This window comes from Diadema antillarum, unplaced genomic scaffold, assembly GCF_040938485.1.
Source record: "Diadema antillarum isolate AM-2024a unplaced genomic scaffold, OU_Dant_1.0 seq00001417_RagTag, whole genome shotgun sequence".
NCBI lineage: Eukaryota > Metazoa > Echinodermata > Echinoidea > Diadematoida > Diadematidae > Diadema > Diadema antillarum.
Window position 1 is genome coordinate 250,490 of NW_027272169.1, and position 15,438 is coordinate 265,927.

Here is a 15,438-nt window from a genome sequence, read left to right on the forward strand (position 1 = left end):
AAATTAAATATAAAAATTCTGTGCATTCATGAGGAACACCTCCTGCACCTTAAAAAAAAACATGCAAAAAAGAAAGGTAAATAAAGTACAAGCACGCAGATCTCAAGGCATAACTAGTTCATGACTTGATTTATAATTGGAATTACCTGTATTGTTCTTTAAATGATGGTTGCTATTAAACTTCATATTATGAAAGATTGGATGTGTTTGTGGGAAGCATTGAAATGAAGACTTGGAAATATTGCTTAAATTGTACTCTTAACATCATTCTCTCAATGGTGATAATTGCAGCTTGAAGACTTGGAGATATTCCGTAATTGTACTCTTATCATACTTTTCTTGGTGGTGATAACTGCAGCTTGAAATGAAATGCACACACTTGTATTAAGCTGACAGGTATATTGGGTGGGGAGGTTCATTGAGCTCCTTAACTCTGGACGCCATAAGGGACAGGTGGAGCCATGACTCGCCGGATGTAGAAAACCGCAATGATGGTTGCCAGGGCCACACCTAGCAACAACATCCCGACAGCCAAGCCCGCGGCTGCACCTGTGGTGTGAAGTAGAAACAGAGTTGGTGAATGCGAGAGATTTACTATTGCATACACTCAATATTTTGCAAATTTTGCAAGTCCAGTGCTATTCGCGAAATTACAGATACAATGTACCATATGCACAAATAATGACTCTGATCCCAATACGAATGTGACACACACGTATACTTTTCATGGATCAATACAGCACCCCACGATCGCGAATCTAATCACTCGCAAAAATCATCGGGCAGGCCCAATTTGCCAAAATTTAGACTCGCCAAACATATCATCGCTGGGGTGATAAGACCTTGTATCTGCAATTTTGGTGAAAATGACTTTTTTGGATTATTGGTCAAATAATGGGCTAAGTGATGTCCTGTCCAAACCCCAACTGTCTTACTCCAAAAATGAAGCCAACACGGCATGCCAAAGGAAAGGCTATCCCATTCGCCACAGTGCTTTGGCCGGCATGTTTTTTGGCTCTCCTGAACATTGGACATTTTGTACGAGGTCTTATCGCCCCAGCGACGATATGGCAAATACAGTAAATCACATTGTAATGAGAATTTTAGATGGTCAAATCACTGCCTTCTTAATATTCAAAAATGGAAAGAATAGTCACACATACATATGCCTGTGTTTGTACATTCAAGCCTACCATGATTATTACGTACAGCACTGCCTACTGGAGTGTATAGTAATAGATATGATCTCCAATGTGATATGAAACTTCTTTTGATTTTCAATTTGAGTATACTCAGAAATGTATGGAAATATGACACATTGATTAGTCACTGGGTAGAAGATACCCCCAGGTTTGGCTTTTTTCCCTCATTAATTGCTTTCTTTCCAAACTTCTCCTTGGAATATACAGCAAAAAGCTCTTTGATTCACAGACTTGCTCTGCTACTGGAACAAACTCCTAATCACTCACCAACACTGAGGCCCTCGTGTGTCTCTTGTTCTTCACGATGGAAGTCAAATCTCAGAGAGGCTGGATAGACGGCCAGAATTACTTCCTACATAGCAGGCAGAGAGAGAGAGAGAGAGAGAGAGAGAGAGAGCATTAGTATGTAACCCTGCATCACAAAACCGACAAATTCACCAGACATGGATTTTCAGCTAAGAGCAGATTCCAAAAGAGCAGACTTTTAGCTTTATACTGATACACAACGCAACTGAAATGGACTCTCTAGATAGGACAAAGAAAGGACATTGATTCAGGAAAAGTGTGTACAGAGAAAAGAGGCTCTGAAGTATAGGGTCTTCTCGGGCGCTTAGTCTTCTACCGAGCCGTGCTTGCATCAGTTCAATTATATCACAAAACACCCTACCATACGAACATTTTGGAATAAAGCCGCAAGGCAAAATTTCTCTTTCACCGAGACCCGCGATGCCGACAAATCCATAATTCGATGCTCGACAACTGCATGCAAAAAACACTAGTTTACCGAATTGTAGGATACAGTTCTAGTGTCTGGGACCCATTTACTCCCAAAAACACATTCACGAGATTGGCAAAATCCGAAAAAACAAAGGGATAAAATCCTCCGTCCATGTCTCAGCATGCACGATGACGGGCAGGTGACAAATCATCATGACAGTCAAATGTGACCCTGCACCTCAAAACAAACAAAAAGTCGCCAGACATAAATTTTTAGTCAAGACCATAATCTACAAGAGCAGACTGTACAGTACTGGTTGAGGTGGGGATTCATATTTTTTACATTCCTAAGTGAGATAATGAGAAACCTCTTATGAAATATGAAAGAGCATGTCATTTTAAGAAGGATTCAATGTTTATTTGATGAAAATTGGTTTTCAAATGGCTGAGATATCCAAAAGGTGATAATAATAAAAGACTACAGGCCACAACTTTATTAGGATATCTTTGTTTCACCTTGCTTTTGGATATCTTGGCCACTTCAAAACCGATTTTCATCAAATAAACTTTTGATACCCCTTAGAATTGCATGCTCTTTGACATCTCATAGAGTGGTTTCTGAATATCTCGCAAAACGTTAAAAGCCAAATCCTCACCTCAACCAGAACTGTACACACCCTTTAAGCTTTAAAATGATGTATAACTCAAATCAAATGGACTCTCCTAACCTATCTAGATATTGGAAAAAAAGCACAAACTCAGGAAAAGTGTGAACTGAGAAAAGAGGCTCTGAAATCAGTGTCTATTCAAGCGCTTAATCTTTAAAACCGCGCTGGCTGCGAGATGAATGGGACAAAAAACAGGAAGTAAACCACCAGAGTAACAACAATGAAGGGATTATCAGATTAAACTGAAATTAAGCATGCCTCATTAACACATTCTGTCCATAATTAATGGCAACTTTCAAAGCAGTAGCACTGTCCTTTCGAAAGTTATTAGAGTTGAAAGTGAAGAGTGTGGACAAGGTTTTTCAGAAAGGAAAAAGGGATTCTAAAGACACGTCTAATCACACTATTCTACCAAAAATGTTCGAGATAAATGGCTAAAAAAAAAACACTTTCCTGCCCGTTTTATGATACCAAATTTTACCATAATGTAAAAGAAGACCTGCTCTTTCAGAAAATATGAAAAAGTCAAGTTCGGCTAAGTTGACCCATTTCACTTATTTTCAGTCCTCACGCAAAATCAGTGTGTGCGACTTTATGTTCGTTTTGAGGTGCACGGTCACAAATACTAGCTACACAGCCAGGGAGAGGTAGAAAGTAACCTATCATAGATGATGACGGATTCTCACCTTGCCATCCTTGGTGAACTCGATGGTGAGGAGGTTGGAGGCATCCAGGACACGCTCCTCCAGCTTGGCTACAGCATCACCTAGGCGTGGTTGCTTAGTAACATTGACTGCATTGCCCTGCACTTTAGGCAAGCCAAGCATCTCAAAGTAGATGGTGAGGATGTCTTCATCACCTTCCACAGCCTGTGTGTGTTATAAAACAAATAATGGTTATATACAAGAATATAGCATTACTTTATTTAGCTACAATGTAAGGTGCCTCATCGGGATATTAGGTTAGTCCATATATATCTTCACTTTTTTTTCTCTCTCTCTTTACTTTTTTTCAAAATCATGTTTTAATAGGCACATAGTGAAGTGTACATGTACAATTATTGTCATAATTTTGAAATCATTATTGCATCAAAAACTATTCGAAGAAATGTTGAAAACTCTGTAATTAATATTTTTTGGAAAGCACATCATATTATCAGTATCTACGATTAATGTTTGTCTCATGGATAAAATTGCAACAATTTCCCCATAAAGCGCTCTCATAGACTTGAAAGGCACATCTTTGGTGCATCTCAATTATTTCCTTGAACAATTCACAGATGTACATTTTTTTCCCCTCTTTAGGACCGGCCCAACTGGGATGGCAAGCCTGCTGCTGGAGGCCTCTCTCATGTCTTTTTTTTTTAGCTTGTCAGCTGATGAAACCTGCAAGTGGTAGCAGAAATTATACTCCCCCACCCCATCCCACTTGTAAAAAATGTGATGGTGGACATGATCTTACAAGAGTACAAGGATACATATTATATTACACTGTACATGACACTTAACTGTGTGACCATAAATATGAGAACTGCATCTTGCTGAACAATGTAAAGGGCAACTCTTTGCAATGATGCCAATTATGCAAATATCTCTTGATTCAAAAAAAATCCATGAAAATATACAAACACATGCCATCTGTGTGCGCATGCATGCTTTGTCATACGGAAATTTTTAATAAACCAAGAAAAGTAAGCTAATGATCATGATCATGAAGTAGAGGGTGGCTATTTGGTATACGTATCAGACTTTGAGGAGTGAGCTACAGCATGGACTATTCAACAATTTTGATCAAACAGTTAAACGTGCAATGGACAATGAATTGAATAACAGGAATGTCACTCATGATTTTTCATCATGGCTACTACTAAAACACTGATTAAGTTAGTGCTTATTTACGTCGATGTAAGGCAATTTGTCAATCAGTTGCAAGGAATGAAAGAGTTACTCACATAGACGTTTGCAATGCGGCTAGCTGGAAGACCCGAAGCATTGGCCAAGGCATGCTGGGCAGCACTGTAGAAGGTATGTGAGTTGTTCACCACATAGTTTTCATAGTTGTCTGATGAAAGAGAAAACATGATTGGTTAATATCACAATATTAAATACACAAACACATGTACACACAAATGATGTGCATGCAAACATACACGTAAGCATAACAATATGCAAATTTTGCATCACAACTAAGAGAGACAGAGAAAAAAAAAAACACCAAGAAAAGATGTATCAGTCTTGGTCTGATCCTTTTTTTTTTTCCAGTATTAGAAATGATATGTTACTCATCAAAATAGGAAGGCCTTCATGAACAACAAACTGAAGTACTGTACAAACATCCAAGAATATCACTTCTGAAAAGGGCTTTGACTTTATAAGGGTCTATTGACTCGTTCCTAAACTGTGTCCATCCAAAAGGAGATCTCCATTTCCGTAGCTACACTGTCAGATTTTACCGTGATTTTGAATGTTGTTCCTATAAAGCAAACTACACTGTAAATGTGGAAATTTTTGCTGTGTTGAAGTTTTTGTGCATTTTGCACAACCAGAAACTCGTGCAAAAATAAAAGCACTTAGATATTTTTGCTTGCCATATGTTCCAGTAGTTGATGTCTTGATTTCGCGGAATTAAAAACCAGCGAAATTCTTCTTACCCTCTTACCTGGCCGAGCAAAAATTTAGTCGTGTGAAAATATCCACTTTTACAGTATTCATGATTACCTCAAAGTAACATAAGCTCTTATATGCTCATCAGTCAGTTCTAGCTGCTGTCAATGTAACTGTCATTACAGCAAAATCCTAGCACAGAGGCACTGAAAATAGACATCTCTCTTCATGAATCATTGCTCAGAAACACATGAGACATAATATTTGATAAAATAACTTTGCAATACAGTGGACTCCTGTTACAACGAAGTCCTCGGGATTGACAGATATATCAAAATTTTGTTATAACTGAACAAAGAAACAATTAAAGACATAGAGCGGATAATGCTGCGGCCTGAATAGTTACTTCATTGTAACTAGAATTTGGTATAACTGTGTTTGTTATAACAGTAGTGCACTGTAGTAGTAAACTGTCATAATGGCAATTACTATAAGAGCGTTAACCTCATTGATCTTGACTGCAGTCACAACAAACATAATAATTGCACCTAATTACATCTACTGCTAGAGTTACCCTTTCATCAAATGGACCTCTTGCATCCAAAACTTCTTGAAACAACATTTTTTTTTTCTCTCACTACAAGGCCTTCCTACCTTGGCCAAGAATGTCCACAGACGCATACTTGCTGTCCGACTCATCAAAACAAGTGTGGACGTCAAAGACAAACCCAGGAATGAAGTAGGAAAAGTGGAACATGCTCTGATGCATTTCCCAGTGGTGCTCCTCTCCATTTTCCTTCAAGGAAAAACAATATTTTAGAGAAAATTACAGTTTAACTGGGAGATTAGACAACTGCAGTATTCTTATTATGGGGTATGATACACAGAACACCAATATGTAGCCCTAATATTGCACTTTGTTCAATGATTGGCACACATGCTCGAGTGTTTGTTTTGTTTTTTGTTTTTGTTTTCTGTATTTTTATTGCTTTTGTGTGCTTTTCCAGATTGGCACAGATGTCTAGGAATTAACTGTCAATGACTCAAGATCCCCTTTGTGTTGTAATGATCTTCATGTTGGACTGAGACACACAACATATTGTTACACCTGAGTGAGCTTCCTAATCTACATCAAAGTACATGTATCTCAAGTTCTGATGGCTTTGTACAATACCAAAATTTTCAATGCTGATGAAGAAGTTCGGAAAAAGCCTGGGCATATGATATGTTTACTGTAAAACAAGGATTGTTTGCATGTATTTTAATTTTGCAAATTTCAGGGGAGTCAAGACTCACGAAATTAAAATGCACGCAAAAGTTCTCGTCTACACTACATGCATTGAAAGTATAGAAAAAGGGAATATTCTAGTTTCAGTCTATAATGGAAACATACAAAGAATAACGACAATGCACTCGTATACAGAATAAACACAGCACAAACAAACACACAAGCAAACAACCATAGCATGTCTAGTGAGGGGACATGATAATCGCTCCTGCAAGAATTGCTCCTTCGATCTCATTTTCTCCAAGTACTATTTAGGGTTAGGGTATTGGTTGTTGATGAGCTTTAGGTTCTATAGTTTGATGTGAAAATTTGTGAGTAGACATTACAGTATGTACAGCTGAGCATGAAGATATTTCATGGGGGTAATTGTTGCAAGAATGTTCACACAGAATGCATTCAATATCAAAGGGACGGTATAGTTTTGGTTGCGGTTCTTTACAGAAAAATGGGTCCCACCCTATGTTAGGACCACTTTGCTCTTGATACTGTACCTCGGCAATGTCAGAGCCAATTTTCATAAAATAAACTTTGAATTTCTCTTACACTTGTATGCTCTTTTTTTATTTCGCAAGTAGTTTTTCATTATCAAGCACTAACCTTAAGCCCCATCTCAGCAAACAAATCCATCCTTTTAACCCGTTGAGGACGGTTTGATTTTGCTACAACATGCTTTCCCGTAGACACTTGCCCGAGTATACTCGGGACTCGTCCTCAACGGCTTAAGATGAGGATATCAGGAAAAAAAAGGAAAAAGAAAAAGGAAAAATAGACCAAAATATGTCTTACCATCCACTTGCCTTGGTAGTTCAATTTCAATGGCATCTGATGCACTCTATTACCATGAGAGTTATCACCAGACCAGTTACCCTGCAGAGTGATGTAAAATCAATTCATACTTTTCTGGCATCAGTAAACAACAAAAAATAATTTTACTTCAAATTTAACTATCTCAACAACTGGCTTTAACGATGATTTGTCCACTGAAATGAATAGTTTGCAATAAATATTTGAAACACTCCCACATACTTACATCCATGTTGGTACGTATAATTAACTTTCAGTACATACAACTGTAGTATGATTACATTTTTTTTTTTTTTACATTTTTCATTCCTTCATCCTCCCTCCCTTTTTCAGTGTTTAATTATTTCTGATAAAACAGGTATGAATAAAATCATTTACATAGCCAAAATCTATTTTATAGCAATAAATCATTTTTACAATTATTAAGAGATGGTTTATATTATACATCAATTAGCCAACCCTATACACAAGAACAATGTAAAGGCCATAGGTCTCCATATCACACTGGGTTAGGTTAAATTGCATGTATAATTGTCAGTGTACAAATACCAAAGAGAGGTATTTAGAAAACTTTGAAAAATTAGATAAATAGAATAGAGAAATGTTCACAATCACATTGAGATGATGCAGAAGAGAAGAGGTATCAAATACTGTACCAAGAAAGAGTAAAGTACCTTGGAGAAGTGCAGGCTAGATAGTCCCACATCATGTTGGAGTCAGTGTGCAAGGAGAGATTAGAGCTAGTGACATACACTGCACCATTAGAAAGAAGAGGTTAGGTAGAAATAGTTGTCAAGAACACAGTGACCTTTATATTTACTATGCAAGACAACTACACCAAGTATCAAACTTCCCTTGGATGGTTTTGGCATTAGTGCTTCCTGGGTACAATACTGCTGACATTATATCTCTGATGGTGATTAATTTTGGAACATTGAGGAAAGAGAAATAACACTGAATGGAAGTGTGTTCGATGAGTGTAAAAGATGATGAAAGAAAAAAGAAAGTGTGGAACATTGTACCAATTCGATACTTCATAAAGCATTGTAATTAGTTTATTGCTAGGATACACGACGTGAGACATTCACATCACACTACCAATGATATGCCAATATAATAGCCATATGAATGCCATATTTGACCTCGCAATGATTAGGTTCCAGAGCACCAGATAAACACATTGCTCAATCAGCTAGCAGTAGCACATCGATTCCCTTGATACTCTAAAAAAGCAGCAGTTTTTAGTCGTGTTGTAAATAATGTAACCAGAATAAGCAAAGAGAGAGCAAAGAATTCTGACACACAGTGATGTGGCAATTGTGATATCGTCTGTTGAGAATGAGAAGGGCGTTAAGTTGTCTCGAACACTATGGCTTTTGTGGTCACTTAACGCCCTTATCATTCTCAACCGATGATATGTAATAGTAATATCGTCAATGCTATCATTGCATCAGAGTAATACAGGGCCACTAGCTACAGTATTATCCCTCTTGTCCTATACCAACGAGTCAACTTTATTTTTTCAACATGTTAGAAATCTATAGAGATACAATTTTTTTAATAGAATGAAAACTGACATCAAAGTAAGAAGATGTAGTGACAGTCTCCTTTATTAACTTTAAACATGTTGAAAAATCAAATTGACTCAGGAGTGAAAGAAAACTAGTGTAGGAGGGATTTAGATTATATGTCACACAGTAAACGTATTACACCATACACCATTGACACGCTATCATCAATCTCCTAAGTGAACCAATAAAAAAAGATCTAATGTATACAATTACATGTTCAGCGCATAAACTATTTATCACAGATGTATTGTAAGTTAAGCATGAATGCATAATGGAACATGCTAGGACAGAAATACACTTGTACCATACACCAATGCTACATTCACAAGAAGACATGGATGTACAACTGTTGTATGTTACATATGTGACCGTGCACCTCAAAACGAACATAAAGTCGCACACACTGATTTTGCGTGAGGACTGAAAATAAGTGAAATGGGTCAACCTAGCAGAACTTGACTTTTTCATATTTTCTGAAAGAGCGGGTCTTCTTTTACATTTTGCTAAAATTTGATATCATAAAACGGGCAGGAAAGTGTGTTTTTTTTAGCAGTTTATCTCGGAAATTTTTGGTAGAATAGTGTGATTAGGTGTGTCTTTAGAATCCCTTTTTCATTTCTGAAAAATCCTTGTCCACACTCTTCACTTTCAACTCTAATAACTTTTGAAAGGATAGTGCTACTACATGTACTTTGAAAATTGGCATTAATTATGGACAGAATGTGTTAATGAGGCATGCCTAATTTCAGTTTAATCTGATAATCCCTTCATTGTTGTTACTCTGGTGGTTTACTTCCTGTTTTTGTCCCATTCATCGCACAGCCAGCACGGTTTGGTAAAGATTAAGTGCTTGAATAGACATTGTACTTCAGAGCCTCTTTTCTCAGTTCCCACTTTTCCTGAGTCTGTGCTTTCTTTCCAATATTTAGATAGGTTAGGAGAGTCCATTTGATTTGAGTTATACATCACTTTGAAGCTTAAAGTCTGCTCTTTCAGAATATGGTCTTAACAAAAAATTCATGTCTGGCGACTTTTTGTTTGTTTTGAGGTGCAGGGTCACATATGAATATTACAGTATGTATTAGTAGCAATGTTCACACGAGGAAGGAGAGGTCATCAACTTGAAATAGAGAACACTGAATATATACAATACAACAGGGCATATGATATTATTTCACTTGCTGTTCAACTAGGATTCAGGCAAACGCCCAATACTTTCCAGTAAATGCACATTCATTAACTTTTCGTTGGTATAGACAAGAGGGATAATACTGTAGCTAGTGGCCCTGTATTACTCTGATGCAATGATAGCACTGACAATGTAAGTATCAAAATACCACAATCTTTTCAGAGTTACAATGAACACTCATTTTCTTGAATGATCTTTGGAACAATATAGCATACATCTCTATTCAAGAATTTAGATCATATTTTGAATTTGACAATATTTAGCAGTTCATAAAGGGTCTAATGGTAACCCCATTAAGGAAATGATTCATGCCATAGGTCTTTCACAAAATACTGTTTTTTTTTCACAACTTCAGAAAAATAATGTGGCACTGACTATCAAAGACCTCATTGAAAATCAAACAGAAAAGTAAGGAAATATTCTGTGAATGGTTCTTGAATATTTCAATTGAGGTACACACAGCTGGAAAACAAAGACACAACCCTATAGCAATAAAAGCAAAAGATACACATATTGCAGAAGCATAAAAGATAACAATCTGTCTGAGAACAATATTGGACTGACCCTTGCAAAGAAGTATTCCATGGTGCCGTTCCAGGAGTGGGTACCATTGGAACGTGAGCTCTGAGTGATCCAGGCCTCGGCTTCAATGTCGCGAATTGTGGTCTTTGGAGAGAGAGAGAAAAAACAAACAAACAAACATTACCTTGAATTGCCAAGTTCAGCTCACACAAAATGTTCCAAAAATTCCTGAACTGTTGTATTATACCATACACACAGTACCACAGAAAAAGGTAACTATTCTAAATACAAAATCAATGGTTTGATCTGTTGGACACAGGACTCTTTCATCATGCAGTTAAATTTTATGCACATGCTGTGGCTAAATTCATGTGCTTTACAAGCATTTCTTTAGACACGGTGAGACTGGCAAAATATCAAGAAGATTAAGATCGCGACGTTTGGGTCATTTGTACGCGCACGCCAGAAAGAAGAAAGAGCATGTCGTTTGACGGCTAGTGATAACGACGTAACAATGCACATCTGTACATGACAATGGCCTCACGCTTCGGAGACAATGCCCGCAAACATATCGAGAAGTTTGACGGGGGTGAGGGGAAAATCCCTAGTTAGAGTGGGAAGTTTCGCGAGAAGTTTGCAGTCACTCTGGCAAAACTGCCCAGATATTAAAGATTGTGATCTAAAACTTCGCAATCTTTTGCCAGTCTGACCATGCCTCTTGTGTAAAAAGCCCTCTGGCTTCAGTCATGACAGAAACCGTAAAGAGAACTTGTCGACAAACGGAGAAGCGGTCATTTCTGCATTGCGTACATTGCCTTCATAGATCCAGTTGGAGTTGTCATGCAGGATGAAGCTGTAGGGTGATCGGAGAAAGACATGTTTGCCATCCAAGGACTCGGCATCCCGGAAGTAAGAATGCACAGGGATTGGCCCAACACTGCATTTCTCCGTTTCATAGTTGATGGTGTATGACAGTCCTGCAATAGATACATGTATATCAAAGAAAAGGTTACTCACCAAGTCAATTTATCTCTCTTATTTTTTTTTTTAATACCTGTATACCCTCTAAATGTATGATGATGTACGAGAGTCCTGTAATAGATATAACAAAGCTTATTCACCAGATCAGTTAAAATCTCTTCCTTCATAATACCTCTATATCATCTAGGTGGGGTTAGGTTGCTCCATCAGTTGTCAAAGAATTTAACAGATACTTCACACTTAATACACCTATCACAAAGGCAATTTATCAAAGTCTTGGTGGTGCCCTTGCTGGATGAGGAGACTACACATTGTGATTTCATGCATACACAAAATGCAAACAAGAAATTTACACACTTTTTCATTTTTCTAGGATAGTGAAAAAACCGAAAACAAACCAAAGCAAAACAAAAAAACCTTACGGTACCGTTACTGTTTCAAAACGAAGGGAATTATATCAACCATACATGTATGTCAGTATCTGTGTACCTTTCATAAAATATGAAATTTTATATCAAGGAAATGTTTTTGTTTTAATCTGCTGTTACCGATAAGTTTCCTCAAATGACACTTTATAAGGTAGTACACGTAAGACCTTTATGGCCATGATTATGCAGACATGGGTGATACTAACATCTTATAACTGATATACAAGTGTATAATACAGCGAACTTGGGTGCCAACATTTATGCAACGGTCACCTGTATGTACGTGCACCCCCTTCTGTTTTGATTGATTGTACTACTTGTGAAGCTTAAGGTCAAGATCCCCCCCCCCCCCATCATGTTCTTGGCTTTGGTTTTTATTACTTGTTTTGTTTTGTTGTTCTTTCAAGTACAAACCTGCATTAAAGTCGTGCACCTCTCTGATCGTCGTTCCATTCTGATTATTTTCCCATGGCTGATACATGTAGGCAACCAGCTTGGCTTTGTAGCTGTAATGTTCCTATATATCCCCAACAAGACACACAACAATTCAACAAAACAAGAAAAGATTTAAAGATAAAATTTAAATATTTACCCTTGTGGGAGGATTAACCACTTTGTCATAATATATCTACACACACTTTTTGATAATAAGATGAGAAACACACAGCTGCCTGTCATCAAGAAGAAAATTACAAAGACATAAAGTGTAAAGCACACCAATATCTGACTCTGAAAGAACTCAGGAGACAGACAGCAGGAATAATTTCTCTGCTACGGACTGAAAACCATATCTGGACATGTGTAACAACACAGTGATCCCCATAATGCATGGTGTCCCATGTTAGAGAATTAGTAGAATAAGATTTTCACATTTCATGAACAGTTACTCAATGTATGACAGGAGTTTCATAACAGCAAAGGTTCCTCTTGGCTAGCTGTGCACTGCAGAAAATGCATTTTGCATAGCTTCTTAATTAGTTCATCAGGGCACCTCTAGATATGAATTGTGATTAATTTCTGAAACTATCCTGTTGTTTCAAAATAATGACATGCAAAAGACTGATAGACATCTGATTGTTCATGTCATTATGATCTTCAATGGCTTAACACCTGACCCCTCTTCTTTTTGGCTTCTTTTCCTTTCTCTTTTTATTTCTTCTTTTTACAAGGTATTAATAAAAAGAATAAAGCCTCCTTGAGGTTTACTTATTTAGAACTGCAGTTAGCCCAGATGTCCTTACACAAACAATGAGTACAGATTACCTATCTCCTTTAATCCCCCTCTGTATCACAATAGCATTCATGGGAGGCCATCACATTGTACAGTTATACAAACAAGACTAAAGTGGATTTGTCTAGAACTCACAATATAGCCAAGTTTTGCAGAAACCTTCCAACAGAAAAGATACATGTGCTAGTTATCGACCCAAACAGGGTTATACAGCTATAATGTGTAATGCTATTCCTACTGCATACAACTTTAAAATCCAGTTGCTCAACTTCTCATTACCAGTGCACTATTTATAATGTCACATCAGTCCAACATCACATAAATAATATAGAATCTTAGACAACACTGCACACTAGCACTGGTCCGAAAGTCTGTGATTAGTAAAAATCACTATCAGACCAGTAACTTTTTAAGGAATAGACGAGTAAAACATGGAAAAATTGGGTACTTACTGGTCCAACAGACAGGTCGGACCAGAAGAAAAACACAAAAACAAAACAAAACAAGTTAGTGAGCAGCTCTGTCTTAGAGATCGCCTGGACCCAAATAACAGACTAAATGTAATGATTATGTCTTCAGCATTAAATTGAAAAGCCAGTAATATACACACCCTTGTAAAGTGAGTCACATGGTACTTTGGAATCACAGACTCCACATCCACAGAAAAGACGTCTGGGAAGTCTGGGAAAGCCTTCACACGCTTGTAACCAGGGCACACCACACCGAGTGGGGGCTGTGGGGATATAAAGTTTGATAGAACAGAGACAATCTATTAGGTCAAGAAACAAAAGCTGCTCTGTCAGGACCTACAGTATGTAATACAGCTGTGGGGCAGATAAAATGTAGTTTACAGTGTATTATTTAAAATGATAATCATAGCTCCTCTGTACAGTCCTGTAGACATGTGTGGCATGCAGTGAGTTCATGGATTTGAATGCAAACATGTACTGTACATGGAAACATGAACCCTCATAATTCCACGAAATATGTACTGGTCAACAATCTTCCACATCTGCCTAGACCACTGGATTCTACACGCATCAGTTGCAAAATTCACTTTAAAGGGACTGGGGAGGAGTGTTCGGTTGTGCAAAACATGCGAAAGAGAAGGTGTTTTGGGTATAAAATGAAAGGTAGATATGTAACTTAACATGTGTCAAAATATCTTGGAAATCGAAATCTTCTCAAATGTTTTAAAAAGCGAAAAACAAAACATACTTTTCTGGAAAAAGATCCTTCGATACGATGGCGATACATATTTCAATTGTGGAATACTGCTTGTTGACTGCGGACATCAAGCCAACTTACAGCGAAATCAAGCCAACATGCCGAAGTGAGCTGCGGAACTACAGCTGTACTAGTAGTTAGAGCACGTTAGTTAGAGCAAGCTAGCTCTGACGGCTGGCTGTGCCTATGGGCGCGGCGGCGAGCGCTGGCCGCACTTCACTTGCCATAACTCGCATCATACACAGTGTGCAGTGCTTCAAGCTCGAGAGCTAGCTGTAGCTGTACGATCTTGCATGCTGTGTACGAGTGTATGAGTTCGCGTTGTGTTTTCATTTGATGAGAGCGCTAACCTAAAATCAAAGGACTCCTAGATCCTCCGATTCTGACTCACATGTCCTTCTTCCAAGATACTATGAGAGATAGTTCTATCGTCGGAAGACTCGGTAGGCTACGTATCCTAAAAGCCATTAAAACTCCATTACAAGATCCTTCATTGAGAAGTACGAGTACCGAAAGCAGGATAGGTGAACGCGGTACAGTACTACGTAGCCCGACCAGACGCCGGGCTATTTATACAGCGACTGGGCTGTGCCTGTAGCTGTACGTAGAAACTTTTCCGGGTAAGGACACAGCCCAGTACGCAGTTAGCTGCCGTGCTTCGCACGGCGTCTGTGACCTGGTAGCTGGTCGGGCTACGTAGAAAAAAAAATCAACGAAATCTCAATTATTGATTACAATTACACGAAACACAAACGGGTTGTGTTATTACATGTACATGTAATTCAATACATATCTTAAACTTTTCATGCACATTGTCAAGAAATGCAATCTTCATGGCAAACCCATTTTTTTTTTTCAGTTCTTCAAAGATTTGAAACACAAGTAGGCTAGAGAAGTACCAGGTACCATGTTATATCTAAACTTGCATTGGATCTAACCAATAGTTCATTTTTATTACCGGTACAACTTGTCATGTATTCGTAATTTCAAATGTGACTTAGTTGTAA

General features: G+C 37.8%; 1 pseudogene; it reads right to left on the bottom strand.

Annotated features, from left to right (window-relative positions):
- Positions 1-288: 288 nt before the first annotated feature.
- On the bottom strand, positions 289-14,658 carry LOC139709242 (uncharacterized; annotated as a pseudogene).
- Between the last annotated feature and the right edge of the window lie 780 nt (positions 14,659-15,438).